This window comes from Vicugna pacos, chromosome 10, assembly GCF_048564905.1.
Source record: "Vicugna pacos chromosome 10, VicPac4, whole genome shotgun sequence".
Lineage (NCBI taxonomy): Eukaryota > Metazoa > Chordata > Mammalia > Artiodactyla > Camelidae > Vicugna > Vicugna pacos.
In genome coordinates this window covers 69718040-69731952 of record NC_132996.1, presented here as the reverse complement: position 1 = coordinate 69731952, position 13913 = coordinate 69718040, and positions in this window count along the sequence as shown.

Sequence of the window (13913 nt, the reverse complement as noted above, 5' to 3'; positions counted from 1 at the left end):
TTGTGCTCAATCTACAAAATTTAAATGGATACCTAAAATTTAGATGTAGAAGGAGGGATTTAGTGAGGTAAGTAATATGGCCTCAGTAGTGAGTGGAGGTAAGTTAGCCAGCATCTTGAAACACTGATAAATATGCTACACATGGTGGTTAAGCTCCTCTAAATAACCAGAGCTGCTTTTTCCCATTTACAGGCCAGCAAACCCAGGTTAGTAGTGATAGAAGAAAGCCCCACAGACAGAATCCTGCATCAGGAAAAGGTTGAGTCAGAACAGATTGGCTCAATTTGGTGTCACTGTGTATGTTCACTTAAATTCACCATTTAAACTAGGATTAAACTTTGGCTAAAATGAGTAAGATAGTTAAGATTAGAATGTAGGGAAACGTGTCAATATTTTGAGCAGAAAAGCAAGTAAAGGGGTATAGTCATGATTGGCAGTGACTATTCTGTAGTTAAATGTGTTCTCTAGAATTTTTTTTAAGATTTGTGGACATAGTATTCCTTTTTTTGGTGGGGGTAGGTAATTAGGTTTATTGATTTAAATATTTTTTTAATGGAAGTACTGGGGATTGAACCCAGGACCTTGTGCATGCTAATAAGTGTGTGCTCTTACCACCTGAGCTATACCCTTCCCCAAGACACATTTTCTTATCATTGCTAAGATCCTCATAAAACAAATTTAATGATGGGCTCAATCCCACTTAAGCTTTATTGTATCCTACATGAAAATGGTATCATGTAAATTCTGTGAATTTTTATCTAACAATTATGTAATATTTTCCCACATATTCTGTACTTACAAAAAATCTTGACATAGGTGAAGCAAAGCTTTTCACCTGATTTTTTGGGGGTAGGAATATATAGAGGTTAACCTATCTATGCACACACTCCAACTATTGATGATGTATTGAAGGCCCATTAGCTTCAGTGTTCCCCAAAGAGGCAGGATTGTCCATTTTACAAAAAAAAAAATAAGGCAGAGATACTGAGGTTTCCATGTGATCTGTAAGGCACCAGGCAGAAGAAAGAAATACGTACAGGTTTTCTTAGCCTCACCAAATCCCTGGTCCTGCTACATTAACATAGCAATTTAACACATCTTGATTTCTATCTCATTGGTGGGACACCCAAGAAAAAAAACTGGATTCTGCAAAACAGTTCTATATCAGCACTGCCCAATAAAAATTTTGGCAGTGTTGGAAGTGTTCTCTGCTGTCCAATTTGTAGCCACTAGCCACATGTGACTGTTAAACTTAATGTACTTGAAATGTAGCTAGTGAAGCTGAGAAACTTATTTTAATTATAATTAGTCATGTGGCTATTGAGGACTTGAAACATGGCTAATGAAGCTGAGAATCTAAAATTTTAAGTTTTATTTAGCCACAGGTAGCTAGTGGTTACTGTATTGGACAGCAGTTTAAATGGTAAACTAAGTTTCTTAGGAAAAAAGCCTTGTAAAATCTTACATTTTTCCCTTAGAAAATCCTTTCACTCTCCCCAAAATGAGTAACACTGGGAAAGGGGTTAGTTTTCAGCCAATGTAAGAGGACTGCTGAATAGGAACAAATGTTTATTTCTAAATCTCAGTTTAGAAATTAATTGGATGTTCTGGGTACTAAATTCCTTTTATTCACCAAGACCAAGTTTCTCATTGACCATTTTAGAGTGCCACGAATTCATTTATCAGTGATTTGACTTCCTACTGAGTGATGAAACAGACACTTCTTAACTTCCTAGTTGAGAAGCAAACTTGCTGTGATAAATACTACATAGGGACAAATACAGGGTGCTTTGAAAACATAGTGGACTGATGTGGGGGGAAGGGAGGAGGGGAGCAGTTGCTACTCCAAGTTGAGGAAACAGCATATGTGAAGGCCCCTGATCAGGAAGAGTGTGGTACCCCTTAGGAATCAGAAAGGGAGCTCTGTGGCAGGAGAAAATCTGTACAGTAGAAACCTGAAGAGGTAAGTTCCAGCACAGTTCATGAGGGCTCTGTAGGCTGTATTAAGAAATTTCATCTTTAAGACTAACTGGAAGCTGTTTAAGGGTGACAGGATCAGATTCATTTTCCTTAAAAGATCACTGACTAGACAGGAACAAAAGTGAACAGCTCTACACCCCACTGTTCATAGCATTATTTATAGTTGCCAAGGCATGGAAGCAACCTAAGTGTCCATCAACAGATGAATGGATAAAGATGTGTGTACGTACGTATGTGTACACACACAGACACACACACACACACACAGAATACTCAGCCATAAAAAATGAAAATTTTGCCATTAGAGCAACATGGACTTGAAAAGCATTATGCTAAGTGAAGTAAGTCTGACAGAAAAAGGCAAAATACTCTATGAATCTAAAAATACAACTAATGAATAAAACAAAAGCAGACTCAGGGAACTAGTGGTTACCAATGGGGAGAGGAAGTGGGGAGTGGCAATATAAGGAAATAGGGGAAAAAGAATTATAGGATTATACGAAATTGTGTATGAAACTTTTGAAAATTGTAAAGCACTGTAGTTTAACACGTTGATCGCCTACTGTGGATTGGGTAAGTAAAAAGAAAAAAGTGAATAGCATTATAAATGTGAGGTTTGTTAATCATGAAGCCAAGGGTTGATGTTTTGTTTAAAGGAAGAAAAAATATTTCAGGCAGGAAAAGAACCATGTACAAGGATATATGATACAAGGGGGCAGGGTTTAAGTCCCTGAAGTTGACTGATGGAGCCATTACCAGGGATGTGTTGTGCCTCTCCCACTCTAATGTTGCTGAGCACCTGTTGCAGGCTAGGCCCTGCCTAAGGGCTTAACTCATGGCACCACTAAGTGCTGAGGGGCAAGGGAGATGAGAGAGATCTCAGAGATCTTAAGAGATGGGAAAGTATGATCAAAATGGTATAATTGCTATAAGAAATGTAAAAGCACTGTGGGAATTCAGAGGACAATTATTTATGCATTCCTACCAAATCTCTATAGCTTACACTTTGTGCCTTAAAATTAAAACTCTTAAAATATTTCTCTCCTTTGGAATTGAAATAAACTTATCAGTATTCCACAAAGAGAGTGAAATGTTTGAGAGGGATGAAGAAGGCCAAGAGGATGTCCCTGGCCCATTTAGAGAAAAGGAAAATGAAAAATTAAATTCTAGGCCTTCCTTCTCCAAGAATTTCTTCCTGAATAGTCAAGCTATCCAGGTGGGGTCCTGGGCACCACTCAAGCATGGCCCAGTCACAGCAGCAGCACTCTGTGAGATACTTCAAGTACAATGCAAAATAAACCCCATACCCAAACCAAAAATGGGCAGAAGACCTAAACAAGCAATTCTCCAATGAAGACATACGAATGACCAATAGGCACATGAAAAAATGCTCAATCTCACTAATTTTCAGAGAAATGCAAATCAAAACTACAATGAGGTACCACCTCACACAGTCAGAACAGCCCTCATTCAAAAGTTCACAAATGGTAAGTGCTGGAGAGCGTGTGGAGAAAAGGAAACCCTCCTACACTGCTGGTAGGAATGCAGTTTGGTGCAGCCACTGTGGAAAACAGTATGGAGATTCTTCAAAAGACTAAAAATAGACTTACCCAGCAATCCCACTCCTGGGCATATATCCAGAAGGAACCCTAATTCAAAAAGACACCTGCACCCCAATGTTCATAGCAGCACTACTTACAATAGCCAAGATATGGAAACAACCTAAATGCCCATCTACAGATGACTGGATAAAGAAGTTGTGGTATATTTACACAATGGAATACTATGTAGCCATAAAATGTCAACAAAATGCCATTTGCAGCAACATGGATGTCCCTGGAGAATGTTATTCTAAGTGAAGCAAGCCAGAAAGAGAAAGAAAAATACCATATGATAGCACTCATATATGGAATCTAAAAAAAAAAAGACAAATGAACTTAAATATAAAGCAGAAACAGACTCACAGACATAGAATACAAACTTATGGTTGCCAGGGGGTAGGCGGGTGGGAAGGAATAGACTGGGAGTTCGAGATTTGTAGATACTGACAGGAATACACAGAATAGATACACAAGTTTATACTGTATCGCACAGGGAAATATATTCAAGATCTTGTAGTAGATCATGGTGAAAATGAATATATATATATATTCATGTATGAATGAAAAATGGTGCTATACACCAGAAATTGACTATAACTCAATTAAAAAAGATCAAAAACAAACAAAACAAAATAAACCCCATCCTGATTTAAATAGTGCTGCTGGGAGAAAAGCACCTAGAGCCCCCTTGGTTGTGTCTCAGAACTCCCTGGGTTCTGCAACAGCTTCCCCGTAGGGTGGTGGGGGAGACACAGACCTACTGAATCACAGCTCCAGCTTGGTAAAAGCTTAAGACTACTGCAGCCCAAGCCCTGCTCTGCCTTTTAGGCCTCCAGCAGCCTCAGATCTACCCTTTCCTTTGATTTCTGGCCACATGGTAAAGTTAGTGTGGCCAGAAAGATAACAGGTGCTCAGGGCACTCAATGGCACTGCACAGAGCTTGTTCAAAAGACAGAAAAAGGTTGGCTGGCTGCAAGGTAGCCCAGAAAAGGGAAGCAACTTACGTAAGATTGGCCTCATGGCTTGTCAGGATTTGGCTCACAAATCTGGTCCTCAGAGATGAAGTATCTCTTACCTTTGGATATTTGGGAGGAGGAAGGGAGAAATAAAAATTCATTGCTAGAAGAGCTGTCAGCTTTGCCAAAAGAAATCATCTCAAAGGTTTCTTAAAATCAGGGCTATGCTCTGCTGCCAAGAAATAAAGTGCAAGAAAGACGGTTCAGCCCCAGGAACCCACAAATAAAGAGGGAAAGGTCTGGTCAGATGATTCCAACCAGTAGTGCCTTAGGTCTGCAGGCCCTCTGAGGATCCAGGCCAAATTTAAATCACACAATGACCCACAGACCTGAGGACCCATCTATCACCTCTACAAAGTCCACAAGAGCCCTTTGGCTATCCTGGTAATTAAAGCAAGCCAGGTTAAATGATTTTCCCCCTTACTCACACACACAGTGGAGAGGAAAAGAGACCCCCTCCCCCCGACTCCTACTGCTTGTTCACCACAGCAGTAAGCTCAAGTAAGAAGCTACCAAAACGGAGAGGAGCAGCTGGCAAAGGCACCCATAAGTCCTAAGGGTAGGTCCTATGTACTTTACATGGAGCAGGTGTGGAGAGGGAGGAAAGCCTCTGCATTTGGCAAGGTGAGGCAGACTTTCAGTGATAGTAGCCCTGGCCCATCCCCGGCTCTGGTACCGATAGGCAGGATAGTGACTATGAGAATTAGGAAAACAAGTGATTAGGGAGAAGGCCTCACCATCCTAGGTTACCATTATATTCCCTCCATGTTGGGGCATGGCCAGCACACTTCAGTGGCTGTGTCATACCATGCCTCTCCACAGGGACACAGCAAGGAATTTGGGCCAAGATCACCTAAGCTAGGCAAGCGTCCAACACTCAGGGACTATACCACTGCCACCACACGTTGCCCCACCCCCCAACTTGGAACTGCACTGCACTGAACAGGACAAAGTGAGCCAGGCTCAAAGCAGGGAGGTGCAGGGCTGGTTGGAGAAGACTCAGAGACCTGGACCCTGCAGGGAGTCAGAACCCCGGATTAGACTAGGAGTAGACCTCACACTGCACAGGCTCAACACATTCACTAGACTAACAGCTGGAATTCAGGTCCTGGAGCTGGACTGTCAACTTATATCCAAGCCTTTTCTGTGGCCTTTGGCATGCAACTTAATCTGAGTCTGTTTCCTCATCATAATATGGGAATAACTGTAACATTCCTCTTAGAGTTGTTCAGAGCAAAGCGTTGAATTAGCTATTATTATCACAGAGGAACTGTGATGTGTGCAAGCAAAAGACAGGGTCCCACCCAGCTTCAGCTCACTGACAAATGGAGGAGGCAGACCCTCAGATACACAAATCTATCAAGAGGACAAACTTTTGAGAGGATTACCTGTGAAGAAAGATAGAGGGAGAGCTGTTATCACTCCCTCTTTAGTCTTCAAGGATTCCAGCTCCCCTCCTTCTTTCTTGCCCAGTTGTGGGACTGGGACAGAAACCCACTCAAGCTCTGCCCTTAGGGATCATCAAATCTCAAAGCTAAAGGGCCCTCCTAGGTTATCAGGTCCACCATCTCTGCCTTTTTTGACTACTGACTTATGGGATGGGGCACAACTCCAGCCCTAACAGGCCATCCAGAAATCCTCTGGTCCTACTCCAAGGCTTGGTCCTGTGCTGGCACTCAGTTTCTTGAATGACTGGTGACTGCTAAGGCAATGAATGGATGGGAGCAAGAGCAGAGCGTAGTATGTTCCCAAGAGGAGCACATCATCCAAGTGACAGCTTACGTACATACACATTTATTATTAAATGCCTGTTACATATCAGGCCAGGTACTGGGTCAATTTTCTATCCCTCTAACTTATAATTTTGTTAGGAAAATATTCAATAAGTGAGTAAACAAAGAAATTGGGATAAGAACCGTAAAATACACAAACTGGGCACAATGCTAGGGAAGAATGGCGGGGGGTGGGGGGCATCTCTTAGAGGTTGTCAAAGAGGACCTCCGATGCTTGCTCTTGAAGCCAAGAGCTGAAGGATAAGAAATTAGCCCTAAAGTGGTCAAGGGAAAGGTCCTTCCAAGTAGAAAGAAGGCCCTGAGGCAGGAAAGTTTTCGGTAAGCAGGATCTGAAAGGAGGGCCAGTGTCGTTAGAAAAAGGTGGGTGACAGGAAAAGGGCCTGAGATGACACTGGAGTGTGGGCCAGACATTTCAAGGCCTAAGGACTGGCATTTTAAATACAATGGGAAGTTGCTGAAAGGTTCTAAGATATGGAGTCATGATCTAATTTATATTTAACAATATCAACCCAGCTACTGAATGGAGATTAAATTGAAGGAAGACAAGAGAGGAAAAAAAGGAGGAAGAGAGGCCACAATGCCACTGCAGTAGTCCTGCTGGGACAGGACTGTATGGTTTTGACTATGATTGTGGCAAAGCCACGGACAGAAGGGGCAACATTTGATATAAAATGTGCTAAAGAACAGATGAGGGGAAATAAGAAATAAGGGAAGAATCAAAGATGACTACTGGGAATCTGGCTGGAGCAGCCACATGGATGGTAACACCATTAAAGAAATAGGGAAGACTGGAGGAGAAATTTTGAAATGGGGAGACTCAGGAGTTCCCTAGCAAGATGTTACAAATTTGAGGCACTATATTAAGACAACCAAAACGAACTCTCAAGCAGGTCTTTGGAACCCTGAACTTTTGAGCACAGAGCAGAGATTTGGCACAAGAGATATAAACTTGAGTCTTTAGCATCTAAACCAGCATTATCTAACAGAAACATAAAAGTGAGCTGCAAAAGCCACACATGTAATCTGAAAACTTCTAATAGCCACATTTTAAAAAGTAAAAAGAAAAAGAAAAAACAGGTGAAATTAACTCTTATTTTTAATAATATTTTATTTCACTTAATATAGCCAAAATACTATCATTTCAACATGATTTAAAAATAAGTATTTTACATTTTTTCATACTAAGCTTTTGAAATCCCACAGGCACTATATACTCACAGAACCATATGTGGTTGTGGCTATCATATTGGAGAGCACAACTTTAGATGGTATACAAAGCCAAGGGGATCAATGGAATCAACTAGAACAGGATTTCAATCTTGGCACTACACAAATTTGGGGCTGGGTAATTCTTTGTGCTGGAGAGGGGCCTGTCCTGCGCATTGTAGGATGTTCAGGAGCAACTCTGGCCTCTACCGGCTAGATGCCAGTAGCATGCCCCCCCGCCCCCCTGCCAAACTAGGACAATTGAAAAGGACTTCAGGCATTGCCAAATATTCTAGCAGAGGGTGGGGAGTGAAGAGGGGAAATCATCAGTGGCTGAGAACCACTGACCCAGAGAGTGGACAGAGAGAAGAGGGCCCAGGAGCAGTCTGGAACTCCAGCCTTAGCATCTGCCTTAGGTAGTATGCACGGGGAATTAACAGGAACACTCTGTGGTTCAATTTTTCTAGGATTATAGGTCCTAGGGAAATGAAAGGAAGGGGTGGGGTGAAAACTAGAGGTCCAATTTCTAGCATATGAAAAAACCCAACCAACGTCTGTAACAGCAACAGCAAGAGGTCCTCTCCCAGTGTCACTTTGTATATAATCAAGTTCTTCTCTTCTGACCCTTTCCTCTTGACAATCAGTAGCATTTACCAAGGACCAATGTCCTCAAAGAGAAACTCCATATAACCGGAGAGACTGGAGGTTATCCAAATTAGAGGAAACCACAGGGACAAATTCAGCATCAAGCTTCCACAGCCTTTTGGCCAGACATACAGCTTATTTGAACATACAGGAGAAAATTTGAGACTGGAGATATACATATAGGAATCTTCAGAATCTAGACGGTAAAGCCAAGGGAACTGGTGACTCCACCTAAATGAGGAGCCCTAGCCTCATTCTTACTTGCCCTGAAAACTTACCAGCTTCCTTTCCACCTTGAAAACCCAACTCAATTTTTAAAACAAACAGGACTTTAAGGAGTATCTAAAGGAATAGCTGGTACAAATGCTAGGGAAGAGGCCACTGAAAAAGATCTGTAAAAAGTCCAGTGTACAGTGTAGCTGAAGCCGAGTGAGCAAAGGAAAGTAGGACAAAATCAGAGTTAAGAGAAGGAGGGGGTAGATCACGTGCAGTTTTACAGACCTTTCCAAGGGCTCTTTTACTCTGAATGAAACGAAAAGTCCCTGGGGGGTGGGGGTGGGGGATAAATTAAGCTGACTTGTGACAATGTGACATCTGATTTCCATTTAAAAGGATTACTCTGGCTGCTAACTTAAATACACTGAGACAATGTAGAAGCACGGACATTAATTAGTAAAGAATTTAGGAAATCCAAGTGCAAGATGATGGTGGCTCCAACTAGGGTACTAACAGGGAGATTGCGAGGAAAGCCAGTAAGATTTCCGAATGGATCAAGTGTGGGTGTAACCATTTTTGGCCAGAGTGCATCACATCTTAATACACCTCTGCTTAAAAACAATGTAAGACTATTCCATTCACAGTAAAAGCCAAAAAGACCCAAGATGATCATTTAACTATCTGACTTCTTCTCCTACCTACACCACCCCACCAATCACTCCATTCTTGCCCCTGGCCTCCTTACTATTAGAACAGGCCAGTGATAATTCCACCTTGAGGCCCTTGCTCAAGTTGTTCTAACTTGGAATACTAGAGTAGAGGGTTGTCTGGTCAACTCCCACCTCGTCTGAATTTGCTTAATTTCTCTACAATCTGCCCACTTACGTTGCTCTGGCTCTCCCAATCCTTCCTCAACTCTACCCTTTTTAAGTTCTTATCTCTTAACACATAATTTATCTCAACATCTCTGTAGAATGGTTGAGATAAAAGCCTGATTAAGGAGGGTTTCAGAAAAAAATGGAAAGCAATCTTTGGGGACAGAAACCATACAGAACACTTTTGCTTACAAAAGAGAGTAAAGAAATAAAGTGGTGGCAACTGGCAGGGGATACAGTCAAGAAATTTTTTAAATGAGAATAGAATATTTGTAATGCTAATAAGATTGATCCAATAAAGAGGAAAAATGGATGACATGAGGGAAAGAACTGCAGGAGCAAGAAGATGGGCCCTCAATGTCTAAGTAGAGCAAGTGGCCGTGGATCAATGCAGTATTAATTAGAATGCTGGAAGGTGAGCAGGTGTGATGAGAATGCTAATTCCCTTCTGATTGCTTCAGTTTCTTCAGGAAGGTATGACGGTCATTCATTAGCTAAGTAAGCAAGAGGGTACAGGAAGTGAATGGGAGAGCAAATGAACCAAGGACCTACTGTCTTAACTGCTTGGCATAATTATGGGTCTACACAAGATTTAATGTTTATAATCATTTATTTAAGGTGAGAGCAGACACTGAGATTTTCTTTCCTCCAGTAAGCCTCAGCTTCACCAGTCAGACAAATGAATAAATTGGATTTAACCAGGGTTGTGGTTTTGCCAAGCAAGTATGATAAAGCTGGGGAACTGGGCAGCCTTGAAGCTTGCAAGAAAAATGGTGGTGTAGGCAAAGGAATGATTAGCTATGGTTTTCAAATTGGAAAAGGTGGTAAGAACATTAGAGGGTGAGGGGCAATGAAAAGTGCAATCAACAGACAGAAAGTTACAATGGGATCAAAAAAGCTGGAATATTAAAGAAAGCAATCTGGAAAGAAAGGATGGCTGAGTTGAGGGTAAGAAGCAAATTTCAAAAAAAAATATTGAGAGGCTGGCTTTCTGGAAGGATTATCTCCAAACCAAAAAAACCCACAAAATACAAAACACAAATCACTTTCATCAATTGGTGTTCAGGTGGGATGCACCACTGATGTGATTTACCCATCCCTCCTTGGTGAAGGGGGAAAACACTGCCAGCCAGATTTCTTATCTGCTATCTTAAGAGATATCCAACACTTAAACCTAAAGGAAATTTGTTTAAAGAAACCGTTTTACAAGTAATTATGACTGACTTTTGAGGATGCCCAGATAGTTATTTCATTCTTTACTTTGGTAAAGTAAATTCAATAAGGTTCTAACGTAATTCTTAATCCAAAGTTATATTAACTACGTAAGAAATTAATCTTTGATGAAAAACTGGACCAAACAGTAGGAATGTTGATCTATACATACCAAGCCATGTAAAATAAAGTCAGTCAAACAGTTTAGTGAAATCAGGGGGATCAGAAAACAAAAACAAAAGAAAAAAACTGTTCTTGTTGCAACATGACAATGTACCAGGACACCAAGAGGGGAAAATAGAAACAAAAAATCCATGGCTTTGGACACCAAGGAAGGTATCTGCTAGTAATAACCTGTAGCTTGACCTACAACCATTACAGAAAACCAACTGAGTAAAGGTTCAGCAAGTCTTCTACTCAGTACAAAACGTGGGGGGGAAAATCTCCACGTAGGCCAATGTAATGGCCCATAACTTAGTAACTCTAAGGTAAGTCTTGCGGTCAGATATTCTAAGAGGATACTACCAATAGTCTTGAAGACTAATTCAAGGAAAAGGGACTTAAGAAAACTCCTACCAGAGCGAAACATAAGAACAGGTCAAATATGGCAATACCTACATGGAACTGGAACAGATTAACTGCAAATCTCGTAAAAGAGATTTTTCACCTAACACAAGGTTCTAAAAACTGCAAATAAGCTGATTTGGATTGCCAACAGGGATACTTTGCCAAAGAAAAAATTTTTTCAAAAGTTAAGGGGTTAAAATTTATGTATCTGCCCCCACTTGTTCTGCATGTTGTCCACCAGAGATGGAAACAGTGTTACAAAACAGGTGAGGAGAGAAATTTCACTCTCATCCACCTTGACAAAAATAAGAGGCAGGGTGGGCCCCTGTAGGTTCAGTCCTGACAGAGAAGTACTGGGCATTGCCACAACTGGACTGGGGAGCACTACTAGTTCTTTGGCAGGCTCTGTAGGTTGACTCCTACAGACTGAACCCCTGAAAGACAGGCATGCCAAACCACAACTAATTTGATTAATATTCCAGAAAGTAAAGCCTATGGAGATTATTCAAAGTGTTTCAGAACAGATTTCAACAGCCAGAGCTGATTTTCCCCCAAGACCACAACCTAGAAACTGTATTATTGGTCTAAAGCAGTGGTTCCCCCTGTATAAGCAGGGTTGTTTAGACTAGGTAGGAGGGATCTGTCTTACTCATTCCAGTCTTTCATCAAAAGTGCTAAAATTTCTTGTAATCAGAAAAGGAGATATGATGTTCTAATGGCATTATTTTCATCCCTTTAGTTCTACTGCAATTAAACTGAGCTTTCTTTCAATATGGTCCCCAAGAAGCCATCTAGAAAGCAAAGTTAGATATCTACTTCATACTTTATATCAAATAAATTACAAATAGATTAAAATTTTAAACTTAAAAAATAAAACCATAGAAGTACCAGGAAAAAATTAAGAATTTTCTTATGTTCTTCAAGTGCAGAAATCCCAAGTATGATGCAAAATCCTGAAGTCCTAAGAAAAAGCTGGAAATTCAACTACATTTAATTTTCCTGAATGGAAAAAATATCATGAAATAAAATGACAAACTGGAACTGGAACTAGCAACTCATATCACAAAGAACTGATTTCCTTAATATATATATTGCTTCCACAAATTAACAAAGTGAAGACCCAATTTTTTAAAAAGGTAAGGACTAGGGACATGAAAGGACAAAAACGAAATACAAATGGCTCTTAAAAATATAATGATCATCCTCACTCATTATAAAAATAGATGCTAAGTATAAGATACCATTTAACCTATCAGGTTGGAAAAGATCAACAAATGCACTGATGAGGGTTTAAGAAAATATTTTCATACCTTGCTGGTGGGAATAAAACCAGAATAAATTCTAGAACAATCTGACACGTAGCAAAATGTAAAATGCCATTCCATCTCTAGGAACATAATTATTTACAGATATACTTGCCCTCATGTAAACTAACCATATTTCACCTAATCCAAAATGCCACTGATTTTAAAGGTCATCATTGATTTTAAGATGCATCATTATTTTATGTACCACTAAAACCAAAACATACCAATTAAACTATGGATATCAAGCAACATTCAAATTTCAGAGTTACTTTAAAATATGGGAAAAATTACGGATTAAATATATTTATGTCCTAGAATCTCATGTTAATTTCACTGCATAAATTTTTTAAAAATTGAGATATATTCAAAATCTGGTTCCTTCTCTCTGCTGGGCCTCCTGAATTTTGAAAGATGTGGCATGCTGAAATTCTACAGGAAACTTTTTTTCTGATTAGCTCCCAGGCTGCTTCTCTGCCTTTCCAGGCAAAATTTTCATTGCTCACTACTAAAGTCTGCTCTTCAAATCACTGAGTCTATAAATTGGAATGTCCTAATCTAGCTCAAGCCAGTGGCTAAAAAGTATCTTCCTTCCCCTTCCAATAGCCTAGATGAAACAGATCAGATTGGAAATTCTATACTTACAAAGCTTCAAATTCTCAATCTGGTTTCAATATTTCTTACAGTGAAAATGAGAAGGGGCCCTTCTTGTAGCTTAACTGAGTACAAACAATTCAGCATGTTCAACAGACATACTCTAGGAAAGCAGCAGGCTAAGTCCTTAAAGGATGAACTAGCCCCAGTGGACAAAGAATGTAGTACTCAGTTTCCCTATTGGCCCTGACAAATTAGACTGAACAGCAGTAATACTCAACTCAGCTTTTAAGGTTTACTTACCACTTAGCTAAGCACTTCCTCCTTCCCTGTCTTATCTCCTTAACAAACTGTTATTTACCAGGGGTGTTATTTACCTGCCTGTAAAGTAATACAAGTCCCTATTCATGTCAGAAAATTTGCTTTTGGTGAGAAGTTGGAAGGTTCCCTACATGTTAAGCCATCATCTCAGGCGTAGGTCAGAAAAAAGAGCTGTTGGCATAAAACTTATTTTTATCAAAATTATTCATGAACATGACTTAGCAAAGCAAACAGTATACTTTCAACAGTCTCTTGCACCACCCTCCTCAGAAACAAGTTTTTAGCTCTTTTAGCTGTTCCTTACCTTTGTGTCTGAATAAGATGCCCACTGTTCTCCATTTACCAGTTTAAAAACTTATGATTTCCACAATGAAATTTTGAGTTTTGCTCTTACACACCTCATTACTTACCCATCCACAATTCCCTCTTCTCCCAATTTAGATGTCAGTTATTTTATTAAATATATAAATTATGCCACCATAATGACTAGGTTGAGCATCACAATTAATTTTACAAGTTTCTGTTTACTCTGGAATTATCGTTTACATATTTTCATTTATTTTCTATGTACTTACCAGTAATT